The following is a 14,046-nucleotide window of genomic DNA, read 5'->3' on the forward strand; positions in this document are numbered from 1 at the left end:
TTGGCCACTTGATTGGCCAACATGTAAGATCAACCCGCCCCCCGACTTTCCTGGAGGGCGGGAGAAACTTAAGGCTGAACTTTGATAGGCTCAACGACTCTTGATACTTTGAGAGCGGCCATTGGCCAGTTTTATTTCGGGATCCGATTGGCTACAGGAAGAGGGCGAAGCGCCCAGGGGCTATCGAGGGGGAATTTGGGGCCTTGACTGGCGCCCGTAGAGCTGTGGGCGCTGCAGGCTGGATCGTGTCGGGGGAGGAGGGGAGGGCGGTGCCTGGCCTTCAAGGTCAAACCGCTGACGGATGCGGTTAAGCCCCTGCTAGAGCGCCCGCCCCGACTCCCGGGACTCGCGGGTCGTGTGCGGGCGGGTGGCCTTGGCCCGAGAATTCTGTTCCCGCGGGATCTCGGACTGGCGTTGGGTGGAGCGAACCGGGGCCGGGCATCCCCTGGCGAGGCCCGCCGGCATGTCGGGAAAGCTGTTGCCACATGCAGGAGGAGGCCCGTTAAACTCCGGTCAGGTCGGGAGAGTTGACCCCTCCGTGCTGCGCGCGGGCGCACTCCTTAGGGCCTGACGCTCCTCAGGCCCCAGCGCCCGGCTGGGCTTGCCCCGGAGTCGCCAAGTAAACTCCGCAGTTGTTGAGTGAATGATTTCTCCGGGGGCCTGCTGTCGCTCGGCCCTGCGCCAGGCCGAGAGCTGGAGGCGGGGAAGGGAGATGTCGAAATGGGGCGGGACGATTCAGAGACGACGACAGGTGGGGCGGCTGGGCAGGAGGCAGCTGCCCAAACACAGCAGGAAAGTACGGCAAATTTGGGGAAGCTTGTCGGACGCACAGCTTGTCCCTGAGCTGACTCACTGATGAGCTCCCCTGCCCGGTGATGATGCTTTTTGTGGTAAGACTGCTCTCGATCCCAGACGCTTCGGCTGGGGTCTCAGAGGGGCGCTTACTGATTAAAGAACAATACCAGCAGTTCCCAGCCTTGAGCACCACCTCCTGGGCGGTGACGTTGCACAGGTGGTGCTTTGCTAGGGCCGCGGGCTCGGTTGAGGAACACAGGCTTTCCCCACTCCGTCTTCCCGGCTTCTTCAGTCTCCCTTAACTGGAGCGTGTTTGCACAAGTCTCCCCAGTGTTTCCAGATCTGTCTTTACTCCCTATTTTACTGAGATGATGATGTAATTGTGAACTTTTAGAAATCTGTTTCTAGCTTTTCCTTAGATAAGAAAGAGGTTTTTCTTTTTCTCTCTAAAGCTTAGCCCTTTTATGGGTCTCCGTTTTTTGTTTTTTTTTTAACTTATTCTCTTCCTATTCAGCACTGGCTATTCAACCTTTGGGTCTCGACCTTTTGGAAAATAATGAAACTAAAATCCTCTTCCCCCCACCTCGTACCCCCATGCACACACAAAATTTTGCCTATAATTTCTGAATTTGCAGAGTCCCTGAAAGTGACTCGTGGACCCCCTAGGGATCCATTAACTTCAAGTTAAGAACCATAGGTTTCGCAAAAAGAAACCCACTCAATCCTGCTGGAGTAGTAATTCCCTTTACTGCCAAACCTACTCCAGTAATAAGCTATACCTGCCAAGTCCTTTCTCTCCTTAAGCCCTACATTTTTACTCCTTTATTCATTGGTCACAAATGACCTTTCCAAATCCAATGGTCTTTTTCTTATTCCCATTTTTCTTGACTAAGAGATAACACTTGCCCCCCATTGACCCATCCCTCACTGAAACTTTTTCCTCGCTTCAGGAGACACTCTATTCTACCCTTTAGACTTCTGAGTCTCCTACGCTTCTCTACCCACTGAGGGGGAACATTCCTAAAGGTTTAATGCTTCTAGTTCATCTTTAATACTTTAGAGAACTTCACTACTCCAAATCTGTTTTCCTCATTGGAGCCCTATCTGTATGTCCCTTATTGCATACCTTTTAACTGAAATTTCCATGTGAATATTCAGTAAGTATTTATTGAGTACCAACTTTGCTTGGCACTTTACTTGAAGCTGGTGATACAGGATAGACAGAGTCTATGACCTCATGGAGCTTACTTTTTAATGGGGGGAGAGGGATAGACCAATAAAAATATCGGTTAGCTCTAGGTACTATGCTGATAACTGTAGTAGGGAGGTGTGATAATGTGTGACTGGGTGGCTACATTTGTATGACCAGGAAAGTCCTTTCTGAGGAGGTGACACTATGGTTAAGTTCTGAATGACAGGCAGGAGCTCATGATAGGCCCAGAGAAGAGCATTCCAGAAGAAACTGTAGGTACAACAACCCTAAGGTGAGAACAAGGTTGGTGTATGAAGGAACAGAAAGGTCAGTGTGGCCGGAGCACGGTGGGGGGTTGGAAAGATAGGTGGAGGGTGAATATCCACCTTAATTTCTGATTTAGCATGTCCGTTACAAACTCAGCCTTTCCACTCCCCTCTGCAACCAATTCCTCCACAATTTCTCATTTCTACCCAATCAATCAGACTCTAAAGCTGGGAGTCTTCCTTGACTACCTCTTCAGAATAATTACCCTGAAATGTTTTTGTTGTTGTTGTTCATGCTCTTCTTTTCCTTCCTATAGATATTATACTTTCCCAGTGTCTGATCATTTTACATCTATATTGTGATAACCTTTGAAAGGCCTCCCTACCTCTGGGATCTCCTGGCTTCACCAGTATTTTGAGTCCTCTCCTTCCAGGGACATGGTAGAATTGTTCTTCCCACCTCCTTGAAGATAGGCATGGCCATGAGATTTGTCTGACCAAGGAAGTGTGAGCAAAGCATGAGAGCCACACATTACCTTCTCTTGCCACCTGACTGGTGACGTTCAGATGGTGGAGGCACCGTCAGGCTGGGGCCCAGGTCAGGATGATGAAGCAGTCACGTATTTGCCACCCTCTTCCTTCCAGATGGACTTTCAGCATGAGTAAGAAATAAATCTCTGTGATTTTAAGATACAGATTTTAGGATTATTCCATACCATAACATAATCTAGCACAGCGTTTCTCAGACTTTAATGTGATATTAATCACCTAAAGAATTTGTAAAAATGCCACATTATAATTCTGTAGGTCTGGGTGGGGGTCTAAGATTCTGCATTTCTGACAAGGTCCCAGGTGATTCTGATGCTGTGAGACCCTGGACCACACTTCAAATAATAAGGACCTTACCCATCCTATCTGATATACCCTCTTAACACATCTACACACACTCTGTCCTACATCTCACCAGCACTTAAACCCTCCTAGAAAACAAACAAATTAGCAAGCAAAGAAACAACTTTCTTGGTGTTATTCTTTTTTTTTTTTAGTATTTATTTATTTGGCTGTGCCGGGTCTTAGTGTGGCACGCAGGATCTTCGTTGCCGCGTGCGGGATCTAGTTCCCTGACCAGGGATCGAACCCAGGCCCCCTGCATTGGGAGCATGGAGTCTTAACCACTGGACCACCAGGGAAGTCCCTCTTGGTGATATTCTTTATAAACCCTGAATAGCTTCCCATGCCTGCAACTCCTCAGTTGGGCACTGTAGAATCTTAATTTCTTATATTCTTAGGACAGTTGTTTTCCCCATTCTCCCTTCTATCTCCTGTCATTTTCTTTTCTGCATTAATCTGTGAGACCACTAGTTGTCTCAATGTTGTCTCAGTTATTTTCTTTAGTAATAGAAATTCCAAGTTTTAGCTTGGGCCCATGGCTTCCCAGCAGAAGTCTATACTTTCCCCAGCTTCTCTTGCAGCTAGCATCGTCTGTGTGACTAAGTTCTGGCGAGTGGGATGGGAGTGTAATAGATATGAAACATCTGGGTTCTGCCTTTAAAGGAAAGATTATGTCCTCTTTGAGTATTTTCCTCATTTTCTCTCTTCTTGTCATCTAGCATACAGACCCAAAATGTCAACCATTTTTGGCCGTGAGGACAAGGCCTCTACCTTAGCAGGTAGCAGAGCAAAAGGTAAAGGAAACCTGCTACCTTATGGATTACAGTAGTACCTCTGGACTATGCATGCTCTGGTACATGAGAGAACTTGTTTAGGTAGTTGCTGGTAGTCTGAATCTTCATTACAGCAGCTGATTTATATCCTAACCAACACATGTTCTTCCCGAGAATGCATTTCTCTCTTATAAAAATCTCATCTTGAAGGTCTAAAACAGGTCCCACTACTTATTCCGGCTTACATTACCCTCTTTCCCTGAACTGCCATTGTACATGACCAGACATGAGGTATGAGTATAATATAGAATGGGGTTGATTCTGGCAGCCACACTTGAAAATAAGACTGATTTCTTTACAGTCACTTAAAGAGAAATTGATTCCTAAATTATCAAGAATAGACAATAAGAGCTGTAGGAATTCAGAGAGGGGGCAATCAGTAAGGGCTGAAGGGATAAGAAGATAGAATTATGTATTTTAGCAGTTTCAAACTGGAGAATGTGTACAGGAAGACTTTCCAACGGGTATGTGGGGAACAGTTTAAGGGAATCAATTTGCTGTTCCTCATTTTCCGTATCTTTCATAAAATTCATCTTCCTGAGAAAGCTGATGAGGCAGTTCTCCTTTCCTTCCTCCTGTTTCTCACTCTGTCCTCCCACCTTATGAAAGACAAGTGTGCCTTTGCCCATCCTATATCTTGTTATAATTCATTGCCCTGGTGCGTAAAAACCTCCAGGTAGCCAGACGACCGAAAGAGCGTCTTCTTTTGGAACTTTAGTTAGTTGCAGCATCCTTTAAGCAATAAACTGTTTCCCTTTGCACATTTTTTTTTCGGGTGGTGGTAGTTACTGCAATCACACCATCTTTTTAAATTTTTTGTTTATTTCTCCTAAAGGATGTTATTTCTAAAAAAAAGGCAAAACAAGGAAAATCACTAATTTTGATCAGGCTAAGAAATAAACATGTCATCTTTGGCTCAAAGGCAAAAATCCCCCCAAATTACTTTAGCTTCACTGGTTCTTGTCTAGTAGGAAGTTTCAGTTCATTTCGTACTCAAGTTGAAACAGACACAGGAAAAAAATAATATTTGATATGGTAAATCCATATTATTATTTGGGCACAAATCTTCTCACTGCCACGCATTTTTTCCCCTTCATTTATGCATTTCTATTATATCCTTATTACCTTGACAGAAACATGTTGTAAATTATGTAAATAATCCCCCTAAACAATTATTTTTACACCATTTTGTAAACTCTACCTACTAGTCATATAAAACCTTCTCTTCTTTTTGCTGTTTATTTCCACAAACTAGATAAAACTGCACTCTTTTTTTTTCTTGGCTGCATTGGGTCTTTGTTGCTGCGTGCAGGCTTTCTCTAATTGTGGCAAGCGGGGGCTACTCTTTGTTGTGGTGCGCAGGCTTCTCATTGCTGTGGCTTCTCTTGTTGTGGAGCGTGGGCTCTAGGCATGCGGGCTCGGTAGTTGTGGCACGTGGGATCTTCCCAGACCAGGGATCTAACCCATGTCCCCTGAATTGGCAGGCAGATTCTTAACCACTGCGCCACCAGGGAAGTCCAAAACTGCACTCTTAAAAGCATCTACTTATGTACCTGGTAAAATTAAAATGTTCCCAAAATATAACCTAAGATATAATGCCCTGAGCTTTTGGAAACCATTTCATTTAATTAGAATTAATATCTTCATCTCAGATGGTGACATGTTCTTTTAATTCTGTCAAATGTATAATTTTAAACTTGTTTAAATCTTGAAATGAGATTTAAAAACCTGTATATAATATTTTTATTATACCAATTTCTGCCCATCTGTAATGTCTTCTTACGGCACTTTGACATGACCTAAATAATTGAAGTAGATCTTTATTCACAATCAACAAGAAAAATCATGAAACACATTTTTAAGGGGTTTTCAGCTCCAAAACCAAAGTGCCTCTAAGTGAAAAAGAAATAAGAACAATTAGTAGTCACTTGATAAGCCTTTTTGGGTTTATTTCCAGAGATTAAGTGATTACTCAAATGAATAACACATCCTTTTGCAAATGAGATGGTTTCTAATCCTTTAACAAACCTTAAGTATATGGAAAAATTGTGACAAAGATTTGGCAAAATGCCATTCATTTATTTGTGTAAAAAGTTCTTTGGTACCTACCTATAATAACAAAAAATAGGAGTAGAATTGGTGATGATCTCTATTTCACTTTACCAAAAAATGAGTCGTCTAGTGATCTAGTCATCTAATTACATTAAATGATATAATTTAAAATGTTTTTAAAGCTCCATCCATCTATTAAGAGGTACAGTCCAATAAACTTTTACTTTTTATGTAGGTAGTGATTCATCAGAATCTAATTTATAGTTATATTGTTTTCATATCCCAATTCAATAATTATTTCCCTGATCTCCCTGACTTGATCAGTTCCCCCATCATGTCTCAGGTCCTGTATCTTACAGAGCTTAGATAGCTGTAATTTTGCATATGTTTATAAAATTATTTCATTACTGTCTATATCACCAGTAGATGGTAAGCCCCATCGGAAAGGAGTATCTTTTTTACTTTTTTTCCCCTGTGTCATTATATTTTCAGAATAGCTTAGTACCTGAAACACTGTAAGAATTTGGTAGAATTTATTTGAATAAATAAATAAATAATGAGTGAGACACTCATGGATCTTGGGCCTGAGCTGCTATTTCTCCCCTTAGGTAGTAGCAGTGACTCATCCAGTAAGTTCCAGTTCCTTCACCCCTCAACCCTCCCCAGTGTCCTGCAGCTGTCACCAGAGACACCACCCAACAGGATGCTAGCAAAGCTCATCCCTTTCCTAATCATGGCCTTAATTCTGGGAAGCTGCCTTGGAAGCAACAAGCCCAGCAGTGAATTCAGAAACCAGGACTGGAAGCAGAGTCCTGCCATTACTTTATCAGAGTTTACTAAAACGTAGTGAGACTATGAATGAGCTTCTTCCTCTCCTTTCCTTTCTTTCCTTCCTTTCTTACCAGTGGTTCTCAAGTCACCCTGAGGACTTGTTAGACATGCAAATTTCTAGACCCTATCCTAGACCTATCAACTCATAGGTCTGAGAATGAGGCATGGGAATCTGCATTTTCCAAGCAGGTTATTCACTCTTTGATAAATACTGCTTTGTAATCACCATACTAATTCTAAACACCCAGGTGGTGCTTGTTTCATAGGCTAAAATTACAGCAGGGGCAGTGAAGCTTAATAGTGCTAGGCAATTCAAGTGTTCTTTCAGATGATATGTGCCAGGCCCTGAACTAGGTGCTAGGGAGACAAAGATGAGTAAAACTAGACACGGGCTCTTTTCTGGTGGCGCTTAGGGTCTAGCGAAGAGCACAGGCATTAACCAGAGACTCACAAATGTAGCATTACAACTGGGATGTATGCTATGAGGGGAAAACACATGACGCACTAAAAGCATATGTTAGAGGGACTTGACTTAGTCTAGGGAGTTATGTTACACGGGGAAAGTGGCATTTGAAATACGACCTGAAAGATAAGAGTTAATTAAGCTAAGTAAGGGAAGCAGAACTTTCTGGACAAAGAGACCATCATATTGCAAAAGTCCTGTAGTGAGAGGCTTAAGCCAGTGTTTGGGGGCTAGAGGAAGCATAGATTGAGATGCAGCCTGGGAGGTGAATTAGGGGCCAGACCATGAGAGGCTTTGAAAGTCATGTTAAGGGGATCAATTTATATATCTTAAGAACAATGGGATCTCATTTTGAGTTGAAATTAGATGACATGGTCAATTTTGCATTTTGAAAACTTCTCTCTGGCTGCTGTGGAGAAAGATTGAGGGCAGCAACCCTAGAAGTGTTGTAATTATTGTTATTTTATTGATAAGAAAATGAGCTTTAACGAAAATAACTTCCTCAAGGTCACGCAGCTAGTAAGTGGTGAAACCAGCTTTCGAACACTTATCTGCCTGACATCAGAGTATAAACTTAACCACACAGTGCTGTCTCTCCAGATCAAGGGAATAAACCCCAAAATAGGGTTAGTTACAATGATTTAAGAAAGGAAGAAACAAAGAGACTTACCTCTGACTCATTCTGATATTGCCTTGGTCGTGACTGTCAAGAGATCAAGGAGGGAAGCATAGTATAGCTGAAGTTCCATGACTTAATCCAAACTTCAGTTACCTAATCTGTAAAATGGTAATAGTAATAATATGTACTTCATTGGATTGTTTCAGGATTCAATCAGAAAAAGAAGGTTAAATTCTTACTATACTATAGGTTAGTTAGAAGCCAACAAATGTTGATTATTATTACTATTATTATAATTATCATTACCTATTTTTCTTTATGACTGTCCACCCAGCCACTGCAGAAATTGATGGCATCTTGTTACCTAACTGCCAATCAAGAAACCAAGATGCCCCTGACTAGTTACTGTCCTTTGCTTCTTTGCAATTTGTCTCACTCATTATTTATTTATTTATTCAAATAAATAAATAAATTGTTCTTAAGATATATAAATTGATACCCTTAACATGACTTCTTTTCAAACAATCAACTTGTTTCTAGACTAGCGCACCAAATTTGGGATATCTCACAAATAAGCCTGACAGTAATATCCTGACTTCAGGTCCATGTCATGTATGACTTCAATTATTGTATGAGCTTTGTATCATAAAGAGTAGATTTAAATATTTTTAATTTCTTAAGTAAAATGGCTAAAATTGCAAAACTTTCCTTGAATATTATCAAAGACTGTAATGGGCTGTTGTCCTTGATGTACAAAGAAGATAAGCTATTAGCAGGGAATGACACTTGGGTTATTTATCTAAGTAGATGTCATGCATTTTTAATGCTCTGTGGTATTGAATCCTTTATAAATATGGGATATCTTCTCAAAGCAACTAGCCAGAGTTATGGAGGCAGCAAACATTATCAACAATAAAAACATCATCATTAGCAAAAAACAGCAGATGTGGGCCTCAAAACCATGAACCTTGAAGCCCTGAATTATATGTGTAATTTTCCTGGCTGTTCTCCAGGTCCAATTCCCATTTTTTACTCTTTTTATTACAGGTACATCCCTGACCCTCTAACTTGGTCCTCTGCCTTATCCAATGTGCATTTCTGCATTGCCTCCTTTTAGTCAACCAAGTCTTCCCTCTCCACCCCTTGGCTTTTACAGCTCAGTCATTACAAACTAGCATATAAAAGTCCAAGCATTTACATTAACTGCACCAAAAGGTAGTCAAATATTTTAGGAAGTGGAAAGTTATCCTCACGGTGACAAAGGGAAATTGTTTCACCTTCGGATTTAATTCCCTCTTTGAGAGTTACTTACTGGGCTTCTGTTGTATGTGTGCCCAGCGCTATGCTAAAGGGCTGAGAGGGCTGAGGAGAGGCAGAGAGTGCAAAAAAGGGAATGAGCTGCAGTCCTTTTCAACAAACTTGCAACTGTTGGTGAAAAGGACATGCATGCATTTACACAACAACAGTTATAACAGCTAACTTTTATGAAGGGCTTACTGTGTGCCAGGCAAGGTATATATTATTTCTTTTAATCCTCTTTGGTTGTATATTAGTTATCTACTGCTCAGTGAACAAATTACTATAAAACACAGTGGCTGAAAGCAGCAATAAACATTCACTATCAGTTTCTGCAGGTGAGGAATTTGATAGTGGCTTAGATGAGTGGTTATGGTGTGGGTTATCTCATGAAGTTGCAGTCAGGATGTTGGCTGGGGCTGCAGCTATTCGAAGGCTTGACTGGGGTTGGAGGATCCACTTCCACAATGGCTCGCTTACACAGCTGTCAAGTTGTTGCTGGCTGTTGGCAGGAGGCCTCAGATGTTCTCCTTGTGGGTTTCTCCAGAGAGCTGCTTAAGGGTCCTTATGACATAGTAGCACATGGTACCACATTCTTGGCAAATTATTTTCTGCCTTTTTGCTTATAGCCATACTAGTGGGTATATAGTAGCATCTCATTGTAGTTTTAATTTGCATTTCCCTAGTGACTAATGATGTTGAATACCTCATTTGCTTATTTGCCATCTGTATATCTTTTTTGATGAGGTGTGTAAATCTTTTGTCCATTTATAAATGGGTTTTCTTTGTTGTTTTCTTATTATTTAGTATTGAGGATTTTTTTTTTTTTTTTTTGGTAAAGACTTGGGGTTTTTTTTGTTTGTTTTAAATTAATTTATTTATTTATTAATGGCTGTGTTGGGTCTTCGTTTCTGTGCGAGGGCTTTCTCTAGTTGCGGCAAGTGGGGACCACTCTTCATCGCGGTGCGCGGGCCCCTCACTATCGCGGCCTCTCTTGTTGCGGAGCACAGGCTCCAGACGCGCAGGCTCAGTAATTGTGGCTTACGGGCCCAGCTGCTCTGCAGCATGTGGGATCTTCCCAGACCAGGGCTCGAACCCGTGTCCCCTGCATTGGCAGGCAGATTCGCAACCACTGCGCCACCAGGGAAGCCCTTGAGGATTGTTTTTATATTCTGGATACAAGTCCTTTAACAGATAGGTTATTTGCAAATATTTTCTCTGCCAGTGTGTAGCTCATCTTTTCATTTTTTTCAGTGTCTCTTGAAGAACAGTTCTTCGTTTTAATGAGTACCAATTTATTAAGTTTTTCTTTTGTAGATCATGCTTTTGCTGCTGAATCTAAGAAATCTTTGCTAAGCTCAAGGTCACTAAGATTTTCATCTATTTTTTTCTTTTACAAGTTTTATAGTTTTACCACTTACATTTAGGACTATGATCTATTTCAAGTTAATTTTCATATGTGATATGAGGTTTTTTGTTAGCTGTCAGTTTTTTATTTCACAACATTTCTTAGAGATCTCATATCTGTGCATAAAGAGCTTCTTTATTCATTTTTTGAATGGAGCTTCTATTCTAGTTGCAGGAAGATAGACAATAAAACATATTGTATATAAAATGGTGATATAGGAAGTGTGGGTGGGAAGGACAGTTATAATTAGGATGGTGAAGTGAGTCTCACTGAGAAGTTGGTATTTTAATAAAGAGTGAAGGAGGTAAGGGTCTGGGTAAAGCACTGGGTAGGGAGAACAGATGCATAAAAACTCTGGCAAAGGGAACACTAATTACAAAAAACTTAAATCAAGACAGGGCCTGTCATAAGGTAGAAACTGTAAGGAGGCCCCTGTGGCTGGAGTAAAGTGAGTGAAGGGAATAACAGTGAGAAGTGAAGCTAGAGAGGTAAGAGGTATGTGAGTTGTAGGCTATTGTGAGGACTAGGGCTTTTCCTCTGAGATGAGAAGCTACTAGAGAGTTTGGAGGAGTGACAAGATCTGACTTATACTTGAAAGGATCCCACTGATTGCAGTGTTCAGAATAGACTATAAGGGGCAAGGGTAGAGACAGAAAGACCAGGAAGAAGGCTACTGCAATAATTCAGTAAGAAATGGTATAGACATTTCTCCAAAGAAGATATACAGATTGCCAACAAACACATGAAAGGATGCTCAACATCACTAATCATTAGAGAAATGCAAGTCAAAACTACAATGAGGTATCACCTCACACCAGTCAGAATGGCCATCATTAAAAAATCTACAAACAATAAATGCTGGAGAAGGTGTGGAGAAAAGGGAACCCTCTTGCACTGTTGGTGCGAATGTAAATTGATACAGCCACTATGGAGAACAGTATGGAGGTTCCTTAAAAAACTAAAAATAGAACTACCATATGACCCAGCAATCCCGTTACTGGGCATATACAGTGAGAAAACCATAATTAAAAAAGAGACATGTACCACAATGTTCATTGCAGCACTATTTACAATAACCAGGACATGGAAGCAACCTAACTGTCCATCAACAGATGAATGGATAAAGAAGATGTGGCACATATATACAATGGAATATTATTCAGCCATAAAAAGAGATGAAATTGAGTTATTTGTAGTGAGGTGGATGGACCTAGAGTCTGTCATACAGAGTGAAGTAAGTCAGAAAGCAAAACAAATACCGTATGCTAACGCATATTTATGGAATCTAAAAAAAAAAAATGGTACTGATGAAGCTAGGTGCAGGACAGGAATAAAGACGCAGGCGTAGAGAATGGACTTGACATGGAGAGGTGGAAGGGTAAGCTGGGATGAAGTGAGAGAGTGGCATGGACATATATACACTACCAAATGTAAAATAGCTAGCTAGTGGGAAGCAGCTGCATAGCACAGGGAGATCAGCTTGATGCTTTGTGACCACCTAGAGAGGTGGGATAGGGAGGGTGGGAGGGAGACGCAAGAGGGAGGGGATATGGGGATATATGTATACATAAAGCTGATTCATGTTGTTATACAGCAGAAACTAACATAACAATGTAAAGCAATTATGCTCCAATAAGGATGTTAAAAAAAAAAATGGTAGTAGTTTAGACCAGTGTAGTAGCAATGAGGTTAGTGAGAAATGGTTGGCTTCATGGATACATTCTTAAGGTAGCACTAATGGGCTTTGCTCATGGTCTGGATGGAAGGTGGGGAGTGGGTATGGGAGCAAGAGAAGGGTTAGGATAACTCCAAGATTTTGGGCCTGAGCATCTGGAAGAATGGAGTGTTTCTTACTCCTTTTCTACCATAGTGTGTCATCAAACATTTTAATCTTTGCCAGATTGGTAGCTGAAAAAATGGTATCTAATGTAGTTTTTTCCCTATATTTTAATTGTGAAAATTGTCAAACGTACAAAAAATTGAAAGAATAGTACCCACTTCATACTGACTTAAACAATAAAGGATATTTATTAGCTCAAATAATTGGCTATCCAGAGATACAATGGAATTCAGGTTTCATTTGACTTAGTAACTTAACCATGTCGTCAAGAATTTAGGAAGTAGGGGAGAGAGAGAAAGAGAGAGAGAGAGGCTCCCTCACTATACTCCATAAGAAAAGCAAATAAACTTTTTATTTGTCCCAGCAAATATGTCTCTTTATCTGGAATTGGACTATATGCCCACTCCTGAAAACACAGCTGTGGCCAAGGGATGGGATTTTGCCCAATACCTTATTAGACCTGGCTTGCATGTCCCACTCCTAGAGCCAGGGTGGAGTTAGAATCCTCAAATACACACGGCCTATGCCTGGGGAAGGTGCCCACACTCAAAATCGGAATGGATGCCAAGAGAAGGGGATAAATATCCTTCTCCCCATGCCTTCGTCCCAAGTACTATGGGAATTTTAAACTTTGCCATACTGCACCCCACCTCCCCAGCTGGAATCTCTGAAGAGTGGTCTTTCATTTCTCTGAATGACCTATGGCATTGATTTCCTGCGTTTGTCAAATTTTCAATCATCCTACTTGTTAATTCACTTCCTACAGTTGCTGTCATCTTTTTTGCACTGCTATGCCATCATTTCTCAAGATACTCCAACACGTGGCAGTAGTGTTATCAGACTTTTACTGAAGGTTTAGGGTCATGGGGAGGATTATAACATAGCTCAGAATTCAAAATTGAACCCTAGATGTCAATGCTATTACCTGAAATTTCCCTGACCACCATGTCTTGGGGACTAGTGATTTTAAAATATGTCTGCAAATTGTTTGATACTTCTCTCTTCAAAAAGTGGAGCCTAATTGCCCTACCGTTGAATGTGGACTGAGAGTTAGTGACTCGCTTTTAACAAATAATACGTGGCATAAGTGAAGACATGGCTTCTGAGGCTAGGTCATCAAAAGAAGAAAGCTTCTACCTGGCACTCACACTCTCCCTCTCTCTCAGATCACTCTGGGAGAAGCCAGCTTCCACATCATGAAGACACTCAAGGATCCCTGGAAAAGTCCCATGTGAGAAGGCACAGAGGCCTCCCACCAATAGACAGCATCAACTTGCCAGCGATCACTTAGCAGCGTATACTTTAGTGCCAGTTAAGATGTTAGATGATTAGAACTCCAGCTGACATCTTTCTTTCTTTTTTTTTTTTTTTAATATTTATTTATTTATTTATTTGGTTGCACCAGGTCTTAGTTGAGGCATGTGAACTCTTAGTTGCAGTGTGCATGTGGGATCTAGTTCCCTGACCAGGGATCGAACCCAGGCCTCCTGCATTGGGAGCATGGAGTCTTATCCACTGTGCCACCAGGGAAGTCTCCCCAGCTGACATAATTTTTTTTAA

The 14,046-nt window shown here is 41.4% G+C and overlaps 1 protein-coding gene across 3 annotated transcripts in view; it reads left to right on the forward strand.

The window, feature by feature from the left end:
• The first annotated feature begins 529 nt into the window (after positions 1-529).
• Positions 530-14,046, forward strand: part of ENTPD7 (ectonucleoside triphosphate diphosphohydrolase 7) — a 90,112-nt gene continuing 76,595 nt past the window's right edge. For 2 of the 3 annotated variants that reach the window (XR_014249219.1, XM_082408103.1), the window contains exon 1: positions 533-890. The gene's annotated coding sequence lies outside the window, so the exon portion shown is untranslated. Of the gene's footprint in view, positions 891-14,046 lie in introns of all 3 variants that reach the window. The other variant, XM_082408102.1, reaches the window with a different exon arrangement.

Source organism: Balaenoptera borealis (assembly GCF_965194805.1).
Source record: "Balaenoptera borealis genome assembly, chromosome: 10".
NCBI lineage: Eukaryota > Metazoa > Chordata > Mammalia > Artiodactyla > Balaenopteridae > Balaenoptera > Balaenoptera borealis.